Source organism: Mytilus edulis, chromosome 3, assembly GCF_963676685.1.
Source record: "Mytilus edulis chromosome 3, xbMytEdul2.2, whole genome shotgun sequence".
Lineage (NCBI taxonomy): Eukaryota > Metazoa > Mollusca > Bivalvia > Mytilida > Mytilidae > Mytilus > Mytilus edulis.
The window spans coordinates 80,188,140-80,199,563 of NC_092346.1; the positions used below are offsets into that span (position 1 = coordinate 80,188,140).

Genomic DNA, 11,424 nt, shown 5'->3' on the forward strand with positions numbered 1-11,424 from the left:
TAGAAAGTCTTTATGTCCTGGTAAATTTATTCAACCTGTTAACGGATTAAAGCAATTAATAAAAACTAACAAATTAACGAATGTTTGGAGAAATTTAAACACACATAAACATGAATTTACATGGAGAAGAAAGGATAAATCACAAGCTAGTAGAATAGACATGATTTTTATTGGGTCAGAATGTTTACCTCTTATAGAATGGTGTAAGATTAAACCGGTTGTTATACAGTCTACTGATCACCAAAGTGTATTTTAAAGATTTAAGCCAGGGTTATCAGAAAGGGGAAATGGGTATTGGAAAATAAATAACTCAGTATTACAAAATACAGATTATCAAGAACGTATAAAATGTTTAATTGATAAATATATATTTAAAAAAGATTCAATAGATTGTAGGCTTTTATGGGATGGATTTAAAATCTGGAGAGTTGTAGTCTTTCGGTCTCAGTGTCCATCTATATTTGTGATTAGAAGACTACTAAATGAGCGTAATGTAAGTTTTTTGCCAGAGTGTTCTCTATGATTGCGTTAATAAGAATATGATGATGATGATGATGATGATGATGATGCAGTTTTTGGTCTGCGTGTTCGTTCCATTTGTGTCATTTTAATGTTATAGTTAACCTTGCCATAAAAATGGGAGGTTTGGCTAGCCACAAAACCAGGTTCAACCCACCATTTTTTCTTAAAATGTCCTGTACCAAGTCAGAAAAATGGCAATCGTTATATTATAGTTCGTTTCTGTGTGTGTTGCATTTTAGTGTTTCTGTTGTGTCGTTGTTCTATTATATTTGATGTGTTTCCCTCAGTTTTAGTTTGTAACCCGGATTTGTTTTTTCTCAATCGATTTATGAATTTCGAACAGCGGTATACTCCTGTTGCCTTATTCAAGTGTAAGGAATTCTGAAACATGTGGTATACACCCACTCTAAAAGTTGGGACCTACTTGTAATCACCTTATTCGTCTTTCCACCCGTTTGTGCAGCAAATTCGTCATACTCTTCTCTGAAACAACAGATAAGAATAACTTCATATTTGGTCAGCAGCGTGTTGAAGATGAGCTCTTAACGCGTAGCACATGAAGCTGCTAACCAAATATGAGAGCATTCTGTGTGAGTACAATTTTTGGTCAAAATAAAATTTTGGTTTGACAGATAGATGTTATAATGGGTATTACATCTATGTTTTGATTAATCGAAAGGCTGGAAATTTATTTTCACAAGTACTTTTATCTTTAACAACTATTTCTTCCATATGTTTCAATGTTTGAAATATAATTTCTTTTTCGCCATATTTTTAATGGAGAGCCCCTGGTTTATGTATTATTTAATCTTTTATTGCATTTTTTTTTTAGAAATAAAGCTTATTCTATAAAGTTGCTATTAAAATGGTTTTACCATTAAATCTTTTCGCGATCAGTTGATTTCCTTTATTGTATATTGTTCATTTTGTAATCGGGTATTTATTTTTCTACACCCTATTATTTCAATGCTTTATATTTTTCTCTCTCATTTTTCTATACATTTTTGGCTTAACCCAACAAGGCTCTTATTTCTGACGCGTAATTCACCTACTATGGCCAAATTTGTTGCGTGTTTTTCATATGATAAAAAACCTTTAATTGGTTATATCTTTTTTTTTCTACTTCCGAAAACGCTACCAGATTCCAAGATACGTATAATGCTGTATATAATTATATACATATAGAGTGCTGTGCATTTTAATACAGCCAGATGTATTTGTTTAATGATTAACCAATTTTCACAATAGTTTAATGAATTCTGTAAGCCTTGTTTAGATTCAGAAAGTATAATCGGATAAACAAAAGACCTATCAAGCTTTGTGCTTACAAAAAAATAATATTATAACATAAATTTAGATTTGTCTGGCCTATAATTCAGGTAAACAAAATGAATCACGATGTATATAGGGATATCACTTTGGTGTGAGCACACGTATAAAAAAGTGTGTTATAAATTTATCAATAAAAGATTGCAGCTTATTCGTAAATAGACATTTGACACGATTAAGACATTGCTTTCAGTATAAATTCTTGTAAGTAAATATTTATCTATATATTCTATTTTTAAATAATATACACCTGTTATATATATATACAATGTTTTACTTAAACTACAATGATTTCAATCTGCAGCAAGCATAGGCATATGGATCTATATATCACTTTACATATCAGCAATCATAGCCTAGTTGAAAGTTATTGTGAAACTACCTACCCAAGAGGTGGTGTATAAAATCCGATACAAGTTGCTTTCTTTAAAAAAAGAAATGCAATCGTAAACCCAAATGCTTGTTTGGCATTATATATATATTAGATAATTGTTTAATAAAGATGTATTGTCTTATATTACTTTTGTTGTGCATAAGAATTAGAAACTAACATTGCCTGTTTAGTGGTTTAAATAATGTAATACCGGCTTCACACATCAACGTATAGATCCGACGTACGTCGGCCGAGGTAAAAAAAATCATGCACGCTACCAAAACGCTAGTAATTTTGATGCATTCAACCTGTCAATCATATCTGTATCGTGTGCACAACGAGCTTAAAGCGTGAATTGGGTGTGCGTAAAGCGTACCTTAGCGTTTCTCCTGGTCTTCCTACATTCCCAACTGCAGGTCTGTCTATATGTGAATGTTTGTCAATAAGTCTGTCACATTCGCCCGTCTGTTTACATGTTTACCAGTCCGTCTATGTCCACTGGTTCGTCTACATGTTCACTAGCTTTGAAATAGCTTTCGGTAAGTGCGATTATTTCAGTGATTTGTGTCTATTGTTTTTATGTAAGTGATTATTGTGCACCGTACCCATAATTTTAGGGACGCGAATTGCAACTGATATTTTACAGTTTTTTCTTGCGATGTGTTGTCCTTAAGGTTTGGTTCATTTGGGAGGGTTGGGTTTATGGCCACCACATTGTTTATGTGCTAATGTCCATTCTAAAGCCAGAAACATGTAGTACAGTGGTTGTTGTTCATAATTCATGTCGGTCAAGTTGTTTTCGTAACTTATTTTGTTATCAATAAGGCTGTTTAGTTTTGTTTGATTTTTGTTTTTAAATCTTTATGGTCGGGGCATTTAATAGCCGACTAAATAGTAGGTTTTTTTTTTTCATTTTTGGAGGCCGCTCGGTGGCCTTTAAAGACTTACTACCACGTCATTGTAACTCTGGTTGGTATTTGTATCATTAGTGCTGGACCATGGTCGATCCTATATGCACCTTTGAGGCAGGCGGGATATTTTTGTAGATCTTGTACAGCTCAAACTAATGTGAGTAGTTCCTGTACTTCTATGTCTAGTCCCATGTTGCATGGTTAGAGAGGGTGTAATATCTTCTGTAGGTTTGATGAAGTTTCACCCGTATCGGACTTCTTTTCCTAAAAGAAAGCTTTAAGGCTACGAGTATTTTTGTATGCAATGTGCCCTTAAAGTCTAAAACTTATCGGTAGCGTTTTCAACGCTCGTGTAGCGTGTATATTATGTGCGTGCAGTTTACAGGTACATGTATATACGTTTGACAAACGCTTGAGCTGAATGATTTTTTTTATGTTCCATTAAAATTTTCCTGAAGTAAAAGCGTTCACCAAGCGTAACTATACCTTTGCATTTCGACGTACTTCAAACTTATGGAACGCGTGTTTAAACGCTTGCGTAAAGTTCCTTTGGTGAGCAACTAAGTTACGCATACGATGATACGGACTTTGTTAATTTTCTTTTTTGACTGATTGTTTTACATTGTCATTTCGGGGCCTTTTATAGCCGACTATGCGGTACGTGCTTTGCCTGTTGTTGAAGGCCGTACGGTGACCCATAGTTTGTATTTCTGTGTTATTTTGGTTTCTTGCAGATAGTTGTCTCATTGACACCAAACCCGATATCTTCTTTTCTTATATTCGATATCTTATCGCCGACCTGGTTAAGTCTGCTAAAAATGCATGCATGATTCATTTTTAGGTTATCAGTCGTAATTAAAGTGGCACATTTAATTCGTTGTTTCATTGCTTGAAGTATCATTTCCTACATCTGCATGGTCAAATGTGTATTTTTTTTAAATAAATTTTAGATTTAGATTTCAGTCACGGTTATTTTTTCCCCCTTCATATTGAATATCTATACTTATCAGTCGCATTTTAATGACGAAAAGGATTCAGAGGTTATTAAAAAAAGTAAATAATGTTGCAATATTTAAACAAAGAAAATAACTTTAAATTTGCAATATTAATGAAAATAAATACGGACATAACTTTCATAATTAATTTTAACGTTATTTTCAATAAACAATTTTTTTTTAAATCCTCGTTTTTACACCTATTTGAGGCACGTATTTATGATTATATTTCCATGTCCTTGGTCTATCCAAGACGTAAAATTTCAAAAAGTGCTAATACTTTTTTTAAAGATATTATTTTTAATTGTTCTCGTTCAAAATATTTTATTTTTTCATATTCAATATCTATTTAATTTTATTTTTAATAACCATTTTTTTTTTATTAAAGTTGCAATATTTAACCAAAAAAATAGCTTGCTTTTTACAACATGTACTTCTTCAATAAACGTAAAATCTAAAATAAAATGCTACTAAAACTCTTTCTAAAGATTTAATTTTTAATTATTCTCGTTCAGAATATAAAGCGCATTGTTTACATGAAATCTTATCTCATATCTAAACACAGCTGGTTACATCGTTTGACTAATTAAAAATACTACGCATGTAGGTTAATATTAGCAGCTTGTAATCGTGTGCAAGAAAATATTATATCATAATAAATTTCAGATCATACGTAAAATATCTCTATAGCAACTTAAGATGCTAATGCATATTCAACAGATTTGTAAGCTATTGCGCATGCATTTGAAAGGTGGTCATAGCTATTGCGCATGTATTTGAAAGGTGGTCATAGAAAGACCAGAAGTGTTCCGACTAACATCCGGTGTTCCGAAAGACTACATCACTCGTTCAATATATACTGCGTAAACCCTCAGGGGTTTACGCAATGAATTCTAGAAAATTGTGTAGATAGATATAGGAAGATGTGGTGTGAGTGCCAATGAGACAACTCTCCATACAAATAACAATTTAAAAAGTAAACCATTATAGGTTAAAGTACGGCCTTCAACACGGAGCCTTAGCTCACACCGAACAACAAGCTATAAAGGGCCCCAAAATTACTAGTGTAAAACCATTCAAACGGGAAAACCAACGGTCTAATCTATATAAACAAAACGAGAAACGAGAAACATGTATATATTACATAAACAAACGACAACTACTGTACATTTGGTAGATCTGTTAGAGTACCAAAAATTTCTAACCACTACACAAGTATTCTCAGAATGCTTGGGTAAAGCTCGAGATGTAAAGTGAATCTCCATTATAAACTAAAAGACAATTGAAAGTATTGGTCCAGCTTTGTTTCATGAAAGGAATGACAAACATATATACAAGTATCTTGTTTCGGGGAGGGATAAATCGTAATTTTGTACAACTCTGATTTAACCAAATTATATCTGACGCAGACATTAATTTATCAAGAAAGTTGATTTTTTAATGACAACAAATTTAATTCATTTGTAGATCTTTGTAGGACGTGTTTTTGTACACGCAATCCGCATTCTCATGGGATCAAAATGATTCATTTCTTGTCAACTTGTTTCTTTATTCAAATCAGGAAGAATTTAATAGTAGCTTCTGAAAATGAAAAAAGCTACAAAATCCTTTAAATTCTTGTTCCGCTATATTGATGATGTCCTCCTACTAGAAATAAAGTAATTCTAAGTTTAATAAATATATTGAACACGTCTATTCCATCGAACTTGAAAATTAATGATACAACACATACAACAAAGCACGTCTCATTGAAAGAGATGGTATAACTTTGTTTCATTAAAAAGAATTGCGAATGTAGATACAAGTATCATGTCTTGGGGAGGGATAAATCCTTTTTTGTAAAGAATCACTCTGATTAAAACAAAAACTTCTCTTAAACTGACATTATCAAGATGCTTGATTTCTTGATTGAAAACATATTTGTTACGTTTGGAGGACGTGTTTTTCAACAGACTGTCGGAATTTGAATGGCAACCATTACGCCCCTCTTCTTGCCGACTTGTTTCTTTATTATTATGAGGCTTACTTCATACAGAAACTTCTTAGGAAGAAAGATAAGAAGTTAGCAATATCCTTTAACTTTACGTTCCGCTATATAGATAATGGTCTCTCACTAAATAATACAAAATTTGTTGACTATGTTGAACGAATCTATCCCATCGAACTAGAGATAAAGAAACAGATACAGTCAAGTCTGTCTCATATCTTGACTTACATCTAGAAATTGACAATGAGGGTCGGTTGAAAACAAAACTTTACGAGAGATGATTTCAGCTTCCCAATTGTGAACTTTCCATTTCTATGAAGCAACATTCCAGCAGCGCCTGCATACGGAGTATATAACTCCCAATTGATACGATATTCCCGGGCTTGTATTTCCTATCATAATTTCCTTGATAGAGGATTGCTTCTCACAAGGAAGCTATTAAACCAAGATTTCCAAATGGTGAAGTTGATATCATTCCTTCGTAAATTTTACGGACGCCATCATGAGTTGGTTGACCGTGACGGAATAATCGTTTCACAGATGATAACGGATATGGTCCTTATGTCGTAACTACAATTAATATTCATCCGTTTTCACGAATGTGATCACCGAATTACGACTATTTACCGGATTTGTAATAACATAAGCAACATGACGGGTGCTACATGTGGAGGAGGATCTGCTTACCCTTCCGGAGCACCTGAGATCACTCCAAGCTTTTGGTGGGGTTCGTGTTGTTTAGTCTTTAGTTTTCTATGTTTTGTCTTCTGTACTATTATTTGTCTGTTTGTCTTTTTATTTTTAGCCATGGCGTTTTCATTTAATTTTCAATCTATTAGTTTGACTGTCCCTCTGCTATCTTTCGTCCCTCTTTTATAGTTTCACTTATATCGAGAAATTGACAAAACTACGAGCTAGACTACACCTTTAACGAGGCGATTCATAAGAGCAATCGGAAGGTCTGAATTTTATATCCCCACGGGTAAATATCTTATAACCTATTGTGGTTAAAAACATTGGAAGTAATAGGTTTGGTATAGGTATATAAAATGACAGGTGTAGTTTGGTCTTTGAAGTACTGCTGACCGTGTATTATTTTCTGTACAGATTTATGGCGGAGTGTGCTGGACCTAGACGGTTGTTATCCATTCGTTTGGTGTGTTTGGGCTTTTGATTTTGCCATTTGATTACGGACTTTTTCTCGGAGTTGGGTATTTTTATTATTTATGATTTTACTTTTTGTTAATATTAATGACATTCAATCCATCTAAGAAAAAAAGTAGGTTTTCCGTCTAAGGGAGAAGATGTAATTGATGTGAAAAGCTAACAGTAAGCAATGTACACTATCGTTACATTCGGTCTGTATTTAGCAGCATATTACTTTCAATGATGGAAATGTGCAGGGCCTCTTGAAATAGAGAATTGTGTTTTGCTTTAGTATAGAAAAGGTATAGTTCCATTATAATAAATCCCCAAAGGTATAAAATAACAGACCATGCGGTGACAGGGATTATAAAAAGAGGAGGAAGATAACAAATTAATAGTCAAACTCATAAGTCAAAAACAAACTAACTATGGCGGAAACAAAACTACCAAAGACAAATAGCAGTTTACAAAACTCAACTTAGAAAACCAAATACAGAGCAAACTAAACCCATTCAAAAATTAGAGGACAGCGGTTTAGAGCTATGAATGAGGGATATGAATATTGATATATGATTAAAGTCTTATAGACATCTCGATGATGTTTTTTTATGTTTTTTTTTGTAGATTGATAACACTGTTTGATTTTTTAATTCAATAATCTTTTTAGTCCGGCTAAGAGTTTAAGAATGGTTGATTATTTAAATTTAAATATCACAAACTGCACTCAGGATTTTAACAAGTCAGGAAAATGGTAATTGTTATCTTATAGTTCGTTTCTATATGTGTTGCATTGTCGTTTGTTTTTTGTTGTTTCGTTGTTTTCTAGCTCTTATAGTTGATGTGTTTCCCTTGGTTTTAGTTTGTAACCCGCATATGTTTTCTTAAAATCGATTTAGTACTTTCGAACAGCAGACTTCTACGGTTGCCTTTATTTAGATACAAGAAGAATTAAAATCACCACCACTTTTTATTAAATCATCAAGAGAAATATGAACAATCATTGTAATACCGAAAGTTATAAGAGATTAACAGCAAATTGGAAAAAGAAAAAAAAACCTTTCATAATATCTTTTTATAGAGTATGTGAATGGTTTCAATGATTGACTAAAACATTATTGTACAAACTAATCATAGTTTCTTTGCTACCTACTGTTTTAGCATCTATTAGCAAACTTATTTTTAAACTCCATTTTTTTTTCATTTCAGACAATATGACTATCAACAAATTGCCGCCCGAAGTATTGGTGAAGATTCTATCATTTCTAACACAGAAAGATTTACTTTTTGTCATCCGCAACGTTTGTCACATTTGGAGAGATCTGACAACATCAATGTGCCTATGGAACTATGTTGAATACATATATGAATATCGCAAAGATAAACTTAATCGATTTTACCGTTCTTTAGCCAAACATAAACTAGTCAATCACATTGTTAATCTTAAAATAACAGAAGAACTATTTTGGAAACTTTTAAAATACGACAAACATGTCAAATTTGCAAGTCTTAAAAGCATCGATATTTCTGCAGATCTTTTACGATCAGGAAAAATTTTTGCTGAAATTTGTAATAGATGTCCCTGTTTGGAAAGCATAAAGATTTGGGCGGTTGTTGGGGTTGACGTAAAAAATATGTTTAAAGTTCTGTCGAAGAAGAAATTTATTGACTTTGACGTAGGCTACTATAATGAGGATAAGCAACAAGATTTTGACAAGCATTTTTTGTCTTTCCTTGCAACACAGCCAAATATTCAGCAATTGTCATTGCGTACATTACATTCGCACGATGAACATGATTTGGCGCGCATTATTGAAGGGAATCCTCACATTACCACCCTCTGTCTATCAAGTAACTACGTCTCAAATCAACTTTTTAAAAGGTTACATCTTAACTTGACAAAGATAGCAATACATTCAAATCTATTTGATGACCAAGGTCTCGAATGGCTAACAAGTCGTTCAAACCAATTAGTATCGATCAATGTTAAAGATTGTGAAACTATCACTGACCGGGGCATTTCTTTCATCGGTCAAAATTGTCCTTCGTTAGAAAATTTAACTTTTGGAAATCACATGCAAACTAAAATTGGTAACGATGGCCTGTTATCAGTTGCTCAAGGTTGTCCTAAGTTGAAAACATTGCATACACATTTTATTTGGAATATCAATGATGACAGCGTCGTTCTCCTTGCAAAGTCTTGTACGTTTTTGCAAAAAGTATCTTTTGAAAAGGGTGCAAAATTCACAGATGCATCCTTGATGACAATAGGAGACAACTGCCCATTACTCAAGTTTGCCCGCTTCAAAGAATGTGACGAGTTAACAAAAGACGGTGTTCTTTACTTGATTGCTTCGTGTATATATATGGAAACACTAGAAATAACATGTTGTCGTGGTATAGGTTTGGACCAATCAAATGCAAATTTAAGGAACACGTCATCAACTATAACAGGCAGATTGAATTGTGCAGAAAACATTCAAATAGAGACAAATGGAGCAAGCACCAAAAAGCACTCACATTTGAAAAGGCTGAATTTATTCGGATGTTTGAATACTTCCAATGAAACACTTCTATACCTGGTCAAACATTGTCCCGACCTCCGGTATTTAAGCAGAACAGACACGTCTATTCAGTGCAATGAACAATTAATGTCAGAACTTTTAAGAATGTGTTCTCTGTTAGACACAACATATTTGTGACGATGCAATTGTCCGTAATGATATTTCGTGGTATTTTTATACGACCGCAAAAATAAAAAATAAAAATGGTCGTATATTGGTATCACATTGTCGTCGTCGTCGGCGTCGTCCGAAGACAAATGTTTTCCGGATAAAAACTTTAGTATAAGTAAATAGAAATCAATAAAATTTTAACACAACGTTTATAACCACTAAAAGAAGGTTGGGATTGATTTGTTTAAGAATAAGAGGCCAAAAAAGGTCCCAAATAAGCATGTTTGTAGTTTCCAGTCAATAACTTGTGTTTAAGTGTATGAAAGTTTCTGAAATACCATAAGTTTCCATACGGCAAAGGGATTGTAAGGATTGACTTTGGGGGATTATGGCTCAAACCATTTAGGAATTAGGGGCAAAAAGGGGGGGGGAACAAAGTTTTTTTCTGGTTAAAGGACAATTAAGACAATTTTAAATCAGTCAAAGGGAGGTAATCGAATCCCTTTTTAAAACAACAATGTTTGATTACATCCTTTAAACTGATTGTAAATTATTTATTAAGAAAAATTTAATGACGATTGTCTTGAGGTGATTAGAAGTTACTATTAATTTTAGCCATGACTATGTATGTCATTTTATATTTTAAGACTTTTATAATGGGTAATTATGGTTGAAAACTTTATTAGACATTTTAATTGAGATAATGACTATATTGAGGTAAGGAATTTTTTTTTAATAAGGGGGAGGTGGGAAAAAACTTTTTTTTTTTTTGGGGGGGGGGGGGACTATTTTTTCTCATTTCAGATTCCAGAAGTTAAAAAGAAAAGTTCTACAAATATTTTTTTTTTTGGGGGGGGGGGATAATATTCAACAGGAAAGTGTATTGCACAAAAGTTAAAAAAAACGTGGTAATTTTTTTCTTGGGAAAAGGGGGGGGGGGGGTCAATTTGCAACAGCATAGTGTATTGCACAAAAGCAAAAAAAATGAATATATATAAAAATGATATAACCAATTTTTAAGTTCTTTGACTACAGTTATTCTGTGGCAGAAACCTATTTTGTGTCAAATATTTAATTGAAATCCAAATTCAAACCTGTATCAAGCGTGGTTATTGTGTCCATTTTGGCCCCAACTTTTCAGGGCATCTGCGGTCGGATCCAGCTGCGCTCAGCGAAGCAATTTATTACATTTATATTTAAAACAAACATCGATGTGTCTTCTTCTTATTATTATTCCAGGTAAGAAACCAAATTCAATAATTGAATGTATTAGGTCTAACACAGATAGATTTATCTTGGCTATTTACATTTAAAACGTTCTCTGTATATTTATAATTAAAACTATATGTACAGGATGTTGCTGTCTATATTTTGGCAGAGAATGCCTTCAGAACAACACTGAATCCATCAGTGGTGTCGGCTGGTGTCGCTGGTGTTGGCAGTTGATTCCAGTCCCTGATGTTTGTTACACAGCCAGGTGTGCGGTCTG

The 11,424-nt window shown here is 33.2% G+C and overlaps 1 long non-coding RNA gene across 1 annotated transcript; it reads left to right on the forward strand.

The window, feature by feature from the left end:
- The first annotated feature begins 1,912 nt into the window (after positions 1 to 1,912).
- On the forward strand, positions 1,913 to 11,145 carry LOC139514490 (uncharacterized). Its single transcript, XR_011662625.1, has 3 exons — positions 1,913 to 2,055; positions 8,470 to 9,992; positions 11,113 to 11,145. It is a non-coding gene; the product is annotated as an uncharacterized lncRNA (long non-coding RNA).
- Positions 11,146 to 11,424: the final 279 nt, after the last annotated feature.